General features: G+C 34.2%; 1 long non-coding RNA gene across 1 annotated transcript; it reads right to left on the reverse strand.

Moving 5' to 3' along the window:
• Positions 1–892: 892 nt before the first annotated feature.
• LOC124368623 lies at positions 893–3,089 on the reverse strand. Its single transcript, XR_006922973.1, has 4 exons — positions 2,842–3,089; positions 2,203–2,402; positions 1,753–1,908; positions 893–1,310 (listed from the first exon to the last, which is right to left on the reverse strand). It is a non-coding gene; the product is annotated as an uncharacterized LOC124368623 (long non-coding RNA).
• Between the last annotated feature and the right edge of the window lie 9,704 nt (positions 3,090–12,793).

The raw sequence follows: 12,793 nt of genomic DNA on the forward strand, positions 1-12,793 counted from the left end.
GAGCATTCCAAGTTAATCCCTGATCCATGAATATAATAAGGAATTTTGAACAATTGACTTCATCCAATACAATTTTTAACGTAAGCCAGACTTTCATTAGTTCTATCAACAAACATAATAGTTATCCAAATTCAACTTTATTTTTTATGAGATATGATTGCTCATCATAAATTGGAATTGTTTTCTTCAGTTGCCAATCTTATAACGTGGCAATTCTAAATACACCCCCGCTATTATAGGATAGTTTAGGTTTTCCGATGGTCTGAACGCACTTTGTTTCATCAATGGCTGCAACTGCCATAGCAAGGGCCTATAGATATTTTCTGCAATACGACACTGTGGACAAGGAGTACATTTTATGGTTTCGTTAAAGCAGGATACCATTACAAATAGGTGAAGAAGGGAATTGTATCTTGCGCTCAAAATGAACTTTCTCATGATGGTGGACGAGACTTCATCGTGCTAGTTTGACAAGGTTCTATCTGCCCTCCAACTAGTTTTTAGTAAATTGAGGTTAAAGTTTGAAATCTCTAACTTTTTTATTTATAGATATTTTGTTTCTGATTTTTTTTATTTACTACAATATAGGCATTATCTACGTATGTATGTATAGAAATTAAACAATTTTGTACAGATTGGTTACATAAAAATACCCTTGTAATGCAGTTAGAACCTTGTCATAGCCAACTTGTGGAGCGTTCACTATGACAAGGTTCTAACTGCGCTTAGAACTTTGTCAAACTATTGTTTTGAATTAAAATGTCCAGTGACAAAGTTTTAACGGGTAAAATTAAATTATGTTTCAGTTTATTTTCTTTAGGATGATTCAATAATTGATTATTCTGAGGATATGGGAATAAATTAAGGGTAATTTAATAAAATTGGTAGTAAGGTATGATTATTTACAAATTTATAGGTAATATAGGTACTTCCGCTATTATGTGTAATAGTAAGGAGAAAATTAGTAACGCAAAATATGAAATTGAGGAATGTTTATGACTGGAACTCATAGTAACAAGTCAGGTTTTCAAATATTAATCAATTTTTTTTCTATTTACACCAGAATGCTCATGTTGCAAATCTCTTCTTTTTGACACTACAGGTTTAGTACTGCCTTGTAGTAATCCCAGTCTTGCAGAGGCATGTAGGGAAATGCGGCCTTGATGTCATTCTTTTTTGCCTCCTTCCCTCTCCGGCTTACATATTCTTGACCTCATGGTGTGCTTTCTTTCTTTTAGAACATGCCCAACTTCCAGGATTTGCAACTCTTTTTTCTCACATTTTTCTTTGGAGTGGTTTGTTTCTGAGCTCTAAAACATCAAAAAAACCTCAGGAAAAATGTAATAGAATTTATTTCAATATATTGAACAATAACTACAGATGAATTCAAGTATAAGTTGTATGCTCACTGGATAAGCTAATTTGCATTGTAGCCAATCTGTTATGAATAAAAAAACATATAAGCTAGTGTTACATTAAATGCCCTTCTTATTATTGGGGTGTGACCAGATGTATAAAGTATTATAAAGAGAAATACTGACAGTAAAAAAATAAACAATAGCCCAGCTGCATTCTGAAAAATCTGACTTCATAACTTGTAGGAAGGTCTTATGACTGTCACGTTTGAGGTATAGGATAATTATTTAAAACTAATTTAGCTTTTGCCCATGTATAAATTTAACCTGAATTCTGCCAGTAAACATCATTCCGGCTGAAAAAAGAATGCAAAATAGTGCATTGAATAAAACTTACTCAGTCAATATGTCTACGATATTTTGCTGTTCTTCAAGTTCTTCCTGAATTGTCACTGGTACAGGTAAATGTTCGTTAGAATTATTCAATTCTGCAGCTGGTACACATTTATTGTTTGGGTCTTGAGTGGATCCCTTTGTACCATCATTATGAGCCCTAAAACATAAAGGCAATAAAGAAACATACAAATAAACCTAATGAAATTTAATAGACAATTTTCATTAAATGTAGAGTATTAAAATTATTTCAGATTAAGGAGGCTGATACTGTTAGTCGGAATAATTTTGCAATGCATATTTAAATATTTTACTGTGACCTCAAATAAGAACCAAATGCAATGAAACTTTGAAGATATGCTCAATACAGATAATAGTTATTTTTAAAAATATTTGGAAGATATCAAAATTATTTTTTACTAAAACAAGGTATCAACAAACAAAACTTACTTACCTTTCAATATCTGACAATATATCAATGTCAGTGCTTTGATTTCCAATAATGTTCAAATTGTTTTCAGTTTCTGCTTATGTATGTGAAAAATCATCATTTAGCCCTTGGTTTTTAGTCCTACTTGATCCTGCACTCATTTTTTAATCTAATTGTTTAAAACATTTGAGAGGGTTCTTTCATAAATCTTGCGTTTCTTCTTCCTGAAAAGCACCAGTAAAGTTAGATATGAAGACATTCCTAAATACAAAAAACCCCTTTGCAGAAATAATATTTATGAAGCCCTAGGCCTAGTTTAATTTTAAAGCTAAGGCAATTATTTACGATTCAAGCCTTGTGAGTTTCTTAGTGAAATTTACTAAGAAAAATATGACCTAACCTAACATACCCAACCAATCAACTGCCTATGCTGATCACAAGGCTTGACTAGTAAATAAATACCAAAGCTAATTTTAAGCTAGGCCTAAAATATGTGGGTTTAACTGGAGAGTTTGTGTTATGAAAATGGCAATAAAGATAATGTTAGCTAGGCTAATTTATTACAAATTTAGCTTTGTTAAACTAAGGCGCTTTTTGTTAAACTAAAAAAGCCTTTGAGTAGCTTTTAATGGTTACTAGGCCTACTGTAATGAAATCCCTTACCTTGTGCTAGTGGTTGTAAGCTCATCATCACTAGTTGGAGGAATAAAATCGTCTCCATCGGCACTAAATAAATCAGACACACTAAAACTCAAACTTTCATCTAAAACATTACATATTTTATCCTCATCCATGATATTGTGATCAGTTGATAAACCACAGTTAGAACCCTGTCAAACCTAAACTAACCCTTTGCACTCCTCAGTCCCTAAGAGGTGGACATGGTGCTTTACCATTACCTGTTGCACTCTGTGAATTCTCGACGCAGCTGTGTCCGTACACTCCTCAGTCCACTTCTTATGGCCCAAGGTCATGTTCTCTACTACACTGAATATAGATAGTGCCAGATGTCTGTTCCACTCTTGACATGTTATTCACAATCACAACAACAGGTGATTTTAAAGCGGCATTTTAAAAGGACAATTTTAAATGATCGTTTTATGCTAAAGCGTTGCTTTCATTTTTCTCTTATTGATCATTTAATATATTTTGCATGGATTTAAAAATCAAAGTCTTAGATATATTTCTTTAAAGGTAAAAAGCAAAATTACTACAAGCAAATCCACAGATATAAGTAGTTAATTTTAAGGCAAATTTTAATGTTATTTATAAAAAGTACTAATTAGTAGTAAAGTAATAATTAAAGAATTACCAAAATGTTCAAACAATTTTTAAGTCAGTATTGGTTTGTAATGTGTTGTTTCGACTTTTACCAACTTAGAACATTTCAAACATTCAGTGACAGTAATTCAGTTTGTTTCTTATCATTTTAATAAAATAAATATCAATTTTGCTTTATAAAATTTCTGGTCTACTTTCCAACATAGCTATGTAGAAATGAATTTTAAAAATAAAAATAATCAATCTGAAAATGTATATCATATGGAGATATTGATTTAATGTAGAGATTAGTTCACAAAACTAAAATTATTTCTGAATTTCTCACGATTTACTTATGTATAATTTACTAATATTTATTATGTATAGTGTATATATAGGTGTTTGAAAAATCTGGGTACAGCTTAATATTTTACAAACCATAGCAGATAACATCTATAAACTTTGCACAGTGTCATATGGCTATGTAAACTATTTTTCCTTGCTATTACATGCCAACCATGGGGGGACGACCCACAGAAGAAAACATGGAAACCTTAAATGATTTAGAACTACGTCATCAAACTGTGACAAAATATCTGAACGAAAATAACATACAAGCAAAAACAAGAATCTCATTGGTTGTCACAACAACGATAGCTCACTGGAAGGTAATTGTTTGGGTTTGTTTAAATAGTCATGAGTCACCCAGCTGATAATTGCCAGCTGAGTTTCAGCGGGCAATCATCTTACAAAACAGACTTCAAAAATATTATTTCATATTTATTACCTCTGTTTTGCATTAAATAAGTGGTATAAAAATTAATAAAACTATTTAAAAAATATTTTATTCATCTATAGTCTTGTCATCAATAGAAAGGGTTATTTTATTTTGTATTTTAAGAAACAGATAAATAACATTTCCCCCCAAAAATTGCATAATCTTGTTGATTATATAGTTTAGAATCAGCCAAGATATGACAGAAACATTATATATAATATATATATATAACAGAATTATTTACAAAAAATGTAATATAGTTAAATGTCACTGTCCATAAGAGGTGGCCAGAGGAGTTTTAGCATCGGCCACTACATATGGACAGAGGAGTGCAACGACACGGCTCACAACAAAATATTCAGTGTTGTAGAGGATATGACCTTGGGCCATAAGAGGTGGCCAGAGGAGTGCAAATCACAAGTACTGTCATGCGGACGGGGAGTGCAAAGGGCTAATAAGAAACACTATGCAGGGTAGAACCTTGGCACTTTAAACAACAGTCAGAACCTTGTCGAACCTAAACGAATAAAAAAAACAATGCAGATAGAACCTTGGCACTTTAGTAGTTCGATTATTTTTCAACTGATCGCATTCAAATTCACATCACATGTTCTTCTATGTAGATACACTGTAAAAAGCACATAACCTCAGTGTTGACAAAAATGTTAGTTAGAACCTTATCAAACCAGCACGGCGACTTATTTGCGAAAAACAAGTGAAGTGGTAGTCCACTTGATTTCATAGTCGTTGAATGATTTGTGCTTAAGGACACTATCTCAACCTATGAATGTCACTACCTCAACTGCATGAGTGTAGGTACTCTGATGCATTTGGATTGTATGGTCAGGATTATGATCAGTGTATTCATCCAAAATAACTTTGTTTCCATAAGAATAAACACGACTAGGGAAATGTGACAAATCTTTCAGTGCCTAGCCTGTTGCCATGTGTCAGATTGCAATTTACATAGCAGAAGTTGACCTCAAACAGCCTGATGCTGAATATGATTCGTTACTTACAATTTTGTCGTCTTAGGCAGGATCAGTTGTTACTTTTAATGAGGATGCTATAAATTCAATATAACATGTAAAAGAAAGGACAAACTATCATTGACACTCAAATGGAATGTAGAATTCCTGTATTGATTAGTTTGCATGCTGCTAAAGTGGCAGAGTAACTAATTATTAATATTGACTTCCCATTAAAGCCAATAACACCATCTTCAATTTGAACATGATTTTGGCATGGCATATCGTAGTTCATAAAGATCTTGGTGACTTTGGGCCTAGTACATCAGCTAGCATGATAAAGTACCAGCCATGAGCTTTATAGGGTAGAATAAAATGACTACCGTTCACATATGTAAATGAGGTAATTTAGACAAAGATCAATATAGAGGTTACCAGCAACTCTCCTATACTTCCTACTCCTATATTTGAAAAAGAATTGCCCAAGCGGTTTTCAAATATATTTTACTAGGTCTATTTCAGAAAATAAATATTTTCACCTCCTTGAGAGATAACTAGCAATAGGGTGGAAAGTCCTGTTGTTAAGGAGGAGTTGCAATGGTGTCCATCCAATGAGCTTTGGGTGGTGAAGGAATCCCCACTCCCGAAAAGGGAAAAGTACATCAAAATATACCACTATAGAACAAACATATACTGTACCCTCAGATCTGTCACCAAAGAAAAGTATCAATCTTGGAATGTACAGGTAATGTATTAGACGATTTAATGGTAATGACATAAAAAATCAGTTCTGCTGTTATCAGTCAATATCCAAATAGCTAGGACATTAGTATTCTCTAGTGTCCAAAGTAGTCGGCTGATTTGACTAATCATTGTAGTAGCATGACTAATATTTCATTAGCGACTTTAGATTTACTAAGTAGTATTCTAAGTATTCTACTAGAGTGTACTCATACACTTCTGGTACTTAATACAGAACAGATTATTGGATTTAATTGACTGATGACTCGTCATTATTCCCTGAAGATATAAAATTAATAAATGGTTTAATAGTTTGTAATAATTACTTGCACACATTACAAATACTCTGTCCTAGCCATGGTATGACGCCTATACCATAAATCACTGTGTGCTGTGCTAGTCGACTAGTTTAACAATTTGTCATACCATTTGTTATAGTATAACCAACAACAATTGTACTCTAGATTGAAGTTGTAGATAAGGCTGCAAAGAAACGAAACGGTTTCAATTTACCAAGATACATGATATTATTGAATATTACACAATTCCTAGTAAAATATGTAAGTAACAGCAGGCTACTTATATTTTTGTTTTAACTAATGTTCTAAATAATTAAATTTCATATTTGTATATATTAACAATACAATGTTAACAGTTTTTAGGGAAAATCTACTCCTGTGATTTGTGACTCTCCCAGTGACAAGAAAGTTTATCAGAAGAGCCTGCCTGAAGTAGCTGCTATACATTGTTTTTGCAAATAAATTTCTGTAATACTTTACAGTCATAGATTAATAAAATAGTGGATGCTGCTTAACAGTGAAATACCTACAGATACTTTTACATTGAACACTTTAAAGTGTTTTGTGTATTACACTTATTGATGATTAGTTGTCTATTAGCGACAATAGACTCAGAAATGTTTACATGCGTAAACAAGGACAATTAGTCGACGAATGTTTCTGACAAGACTGGACGATTATTAAATCTAGTTAATAATCCTACCACTATTATTCACTCAGAGATGTTTGTCATAGATAACGTTTAAAATATGAGTGGGATAATGAAATTAAATTAAATGAAATGGATTAAATGAAAAACGTCTTTATTGAATACAACGTAAAACATATTCAATTGGCGAGGTTAGGACTATTAAGTCCTCTCTTACACCTAACCATAAATTAATAAACTATACTATTACTGTAAAACAAGAGCCACAATACAGTTTACTATTTTACATTCAAAAATTATAATCTTTATTTATATAAAGTAATAAAATGAAATAAAGGTTCTCTATGAAACTAAAAATAAATAAATAGAATAAAACTTGCAAGGAAATTAACAGACATTCACCCATCACCATTCATACAAAGCCATCGTCCCATACCCTATGCCACGATATCGTCAACCCGACGAGGCCCTAAACAGATGGTCCTTAAGCACCCCCCGAAACCGTTCCCGACTACGAATACCTCTGTCATGATCCGGGAGATTATTCCAGAGTCGACAAGCAGAGACTGTGAATGATTTACTGTAAATAGAGGATCTATGAACAGGAATAGATAACAGAGAGGCTCCACGTCGAGTATTCCAATTGCTTGTTTCAGAAATGAAAGAAAAGCGTTCAGACAGATAGGAAGGGGAATAATCGTTATACAAAATAGAATGTAACATGCTAAGAATGTGGAACTGACGGAGTAGATTCAACTTCAACAGATGTAACTGATTGATGAAGGGTGTTATATGGTCATATCGTCTAAGGTAGAAGATAAAGAGAACTCAATAATTTTGAGCACGTTGTAATCTGTCCGAAAGCTCAACCGTCATGTCATTTATAACTTCGCTACAGTAATTGAAATGGCAGAAAATCAGGGTCTTCACTAGCATTACTTTCAAATTCAAGGGTAAATAAATAACAAATTGCTTAAGACTATGAATACCAGCAAATACCCTGCCACAAGTCTCAGTAACATTATCGGCCCAACTAAGAGTTTTTGTAATAGTCAGTCCAAGATTTTTGACCTTGTCACTGTATGAAAGAGGACGACCATTCAATATGAGCGTAGGAGAGTTGTTCAAGTCGATACCGCTCAGAAGCCTGGAAGATCCAATAAGAATAGTTTGAGTCTTGCTTTCGTTAAGTTTCAGTCCGTGTTTGAAGGCCCACGTTGCAATAGTGCCAATGTCAGTGTTCATGTCAGCAACAATGTTTGGATAGTTTGAAACGGAAAAGTGGCTGTAAATTTGCAAATCGTTGGCATATAGGTGAAAAAATGAGTGTTTGTTCATAGCAGTCAAATCGTCGATGTAAATTGAAAAAGAAGAGGGCCAAGGGCAGAGCCTTGTGGCACCCCTCGATTCACAGATTTCCAGTAGGAGTCTTTGTCGTTGGACCTAACACACTGCTGACGATCTAACAGATACGACCTAAACCACTCCACACAGCCATCAGAGAATCCGATTTTATACAATTTCAAAAGAAGCAATGGGTGGTAAACGCAGTCGAAAGCCTTAGAAAAATCAAAAAGCGTTAAAATGGTAACAAGTCTTTTGTCCATTGCCGAGCGTATATCTTCAGTGATTTTTAAAAGAGCACTGGTTGTACTGTGATTAGTACGAAATCCTGATTGAAAGTTGGACAAAATTATATTGGATTCGAGAAAGAAACATACTTGCTGATGCACCACTCTCTCAAGGCATTTAGATAAAGCTGATAAAATGCTTATAGGTCTGAAATCTGAGGGGTCGCCAGGACATGGACATTTTTGAAGTGGGTGAACAATAGCGAGTTTCCAAACAGACGGAAATATTGAAGAAGAAAGAGATCTGTTAAAAATATTTGTAATTATAGGAACGACTACGGGAAGAATATATCTCAACAATTTCATAGGTATTTTATCGGTTCCAACTGCGTTACTGGAAATTCTCAAGATCGCACTCATAACGTCAGTCTCAGTCATACCAGCAAAAGAGAACTGATGCCGAGCACGATTAAGTGGAGCAACACTCAACTCATTGGTATAATCATGGGAACCGGATAGATCGATAGGGATATCCACAAAGTTGTTGATTATATTTAGATCAATTGAGATAGGCTTATCAGAGTTAACTTTACCTATGCCGAGCTCTTTTACTTTTTTCCATAGCGATTTTGTTGATTGTTGAATAGAAATTTGTAGATAGTAAAATCTTTTTTGGCATTGCGAAATTGTTGCTTGGCTCTGTTCCTTAGTCTTTTATATATTAGCCAATCAGCAGGTGACTTAGTACGTTTTGCTTTACGAAACGCAGAATCTCTTTGAGCCTGCAAATGACGTGTAACATCTGTGATCCAGGGAGCTGGCCGCCTAGTAACTCTCCTCGTCACCAGTGGAGCGTGCTGGTCACAAATTGAAGACACGAAAGAGCTAAATTTATTGACCATAAGATCAACAGTAGGGGCTAGAATCACCTCATTCCAAGGTAAAGCCCACGCATCATTGAGAAGAGCATCTGAATCAATATATTTGTAATATCTGAAGGATAAGAATTTGGGGCTCGCCTTAGGAATAGATAGTCTGTAAACACAGAAGATGAGGTCATGTCGAGAAAGGCCAGGTGCAGGGTATTGTCCATGATGCACAACGCGATCCGGGTTAGCAACCGCCATAACATCCAGCAATTACAGGAATGTAAGAGGTTAGTCAAGTTGGTCTTGTCGTAGTTATCAGGTCCCAGTAAATTGCAGTTAAAGTCCCCCATTACAATGACATGTCGATAAGGACCCATAATATTGATAAGTGAGTGTTCGAATTCCACATGAAAATCCAGGCCAGGTGCCCTGTAGAACACAGCCACTAGAACGTGTATGCTATTACAACTAATATCGATAATCATGTACTCAGGACACCCTAACCTGGAGTTATCGGAAGAGTAAAGGACAGATATTATTAAGATGAGATTTTACAAAGGCGGGTAATTGCTTGTTAACTTTTAACAATTGATAACGATCACACTTGGAAGTATTAATAGTGACACTTTTCTAAATAGTCTATTTGTAAATTGTATCATTTAGTGTAACTACATCTAAACAATATTTTTTTGTATGTTAAGTTTTATTGGTAATAGGTATTTAAACCTATGTTTAGCTTATAGAACAGTGTTAATTTATTTACTTTTAATATAACGCCAGTTAACTATAAGAAAGAGCCATAATGTGGTCCCAACTTTGCCTATTAAAAAAAGTTTTTTATACGTATAATTCAGGGCTGAATTGTAAAATAGCACACTGTCACAAACAAAAAGTGAATAAAAATACCCGTTTCTGTATTTTCGGATCAGGTTTATTATAATTAATGTATGCATTTACCTTAAAGTACAAAATGTTTATATTATAATCGTGTAATATTTAAATTTGTTTTGCTGGTTTTTACTTGAATAACACAAAAAATCTGTTCATCTTAGCTTAATGTAGTATCACTAATATGGTATAGGTCAACAATTCAGGAACCTTACTAATAACGTGAAATATACGTTTACAATATTGGTATTTTTGAAAAATGTTCCATGCATAATATTGACAATAGACAATATACATTTTTATTAACCATTTAACAAGTAGCATACATGTAGTAGGTTTAGTCAGTAGAGGCTAAAAAACCAACATGTCTAAAACTAAAAATCAAAGGACATGCAAAACCATGGAGGGTTAATAAATTCTAAAAGCAAGCACTCCATGCATTAGAAATAAGAGTTAAAGTCACTCTAAGATAAGGTAAGAAAATCACTTTGATTGTAGAATGGGTTTGCCAAAAAGAAAGAAGCCATTTTGTTTTTAGATTGTGATGTCTTCAAGGTCCGAGCTGAGCCTGGAAGTTTATTAAAAAATATAATACCTTGGTATAATAATAATAAATACATAAAAATAAATATAAAATCAGATTAGATTTAGATTTAGTGAGCCTTTTTTATAGAATATAAAATAAGACTTCAGTTCCTAGTATTATATCTATGGACATCACTTCTTAATATTAAGCTCTCATAATTTTCCTTAATAGTCATAATGACATTAAATATATACAGATTAACCAGTCATGATATTCTGGGTTATAAACAGTGGTCTACAGCTAGTTCTTGGGTTAACTTTACGTATGATTCTAAGAGCTTTCTTTTGAAATATTAAAACACTATTTACACCAGAACTGCCTCCCCATAGACTGAGCCCATACTGGATTAGGCTTTGAAAAATGCAAAATATGCCGTCTTAACATAATATGCCGTCTTAACATATTCAATAGGGACGCAGTCCTAAGTTTTCTCAAGAGATACATTACTCTAGATAACTTACTACTTAAAATATGTACATGCTCATGCCAAAATAACTTACTATCCAAGGTTATGCCCAGAAGGTTAACACTACCTTTTAACATATTTACAATACTCAAGCTAAATATTATTTTCTGTGTTTTATTTATGTTAAGCATACAAAGTTTGGCTCTGAACCAACTCGAGACAGAGTCAAGTGAGTCCTGCATCGGTATGACCAAGTCACGTATATCGAGCATTAACACCAATCAGAGTGGTGTCATCAGCGTAACAAATTACATCAGAGTCGGAGTTACAAGATCTGTCGTTTACCATTGCAAGAAAAAGTAATGGTCCAAGAACGTACCCCTGAGGGACTCGGTGCACAACAGCACCTACCCAAGAGCTACGACTATTTACTGTGACAATCTGCTCTCTGCCGCTCAAATAATATCTGAACAATTAAAATTAGTGTGATTTACACTCTGATAGTGCCTTAATTTTTCAAGGAATATACCATGTGATACACAATCGAAGGCCTTACTGAGGTCACAGAGTGTTACCCCCGTATGTAGTCTATGCTCAAAACCATCTAGTACGTCACTAACCAGGTGAGTGGCTGCATTCGCTGTGGAGAGGTTTTTCCTAAAGCCGTTTTGGGCATCCAAGACTGAACCACCATCCACGAGAAATCCTTGGAGTTGAATCTTAATAAGAGACTTAAAAACCTCCCCAAAATGGGAATATTAGAAACATGCCTGTAGCTCTCGGTCAATTATCAGTCTCCCTTCTTAAAAATTGGAGTGACCCGAGCAATCTTTAACTCACTGGGAAAGACACCTTCATTTAGACATGCATTGAAGCAGGCTATCAAGGATAACAAGATATATCCAACTACTGATTTTATAAGGCTATTATTTTATAAAGCTGATTTTATTTACTGTCATTCATCCGCCCAACTGTGTGCAGAATCGGGTCCACCTTTATAGATGTCCACCTCATGTCTTCCACTGGAGCATCAGCTCTTCTGACTATGTCCACCGGGTTGAAGGAAGCAGCTTGAATTTTCTTGAGGGCATTCTTTCGCAACACCAAGGAAATATTAATTAAATTTATCCGGTGCAACCAAAACTGTCATTATATTTGCACCAGACCTTTCTTGCCTAATTAACTTCCAGGCAGCAGAACACTTGTTTACTGCACCTTCAATAAAAGCAGCATTTTTGAACCCTGAATTTTTATTGGACTCTGTCACCATTATTACCGGTCTCATTACATCATCCCTTCCATCAGGTAGCACCCCTGGCATGTTTCAAAGTGCGTCTCACCTGCTGGAAAACAAAAACTTAATTTAAGTGAAAGTGCGACACATATGTTTAACACTAAGACAATAGTAATATTAAGGGGATACCCTTTTGAATCTTTAAATCAAATAATTATATAAATGTGGTTTCATCATTTTGACAATTGCCCTTCTAAATAAAACTTTCAGATACGTGACATAAAAATAGAAATTTAAATCTTAAACGGATTTGTTTGAGAGATATTTCCGTGATGACACGGACTCCTTTATTATGTCATCTATCTA

The sequence above is a fragment of the Homalodisca vitripennis genome, chromosome X (assembly GCF_021130785.1).
Source record: "Homalodisca vitripennis isolate AUS2020 chromosome X, UT_GWSS_2.1, whole genome shotgun sequence".
Classification (NCBI taxonomy): Eukaryota; Metazoa; Arthropoda; class Insecta; order Hemiptera; family Cicadellidae; genus Homalodisca; species Homalodisca vitripennis.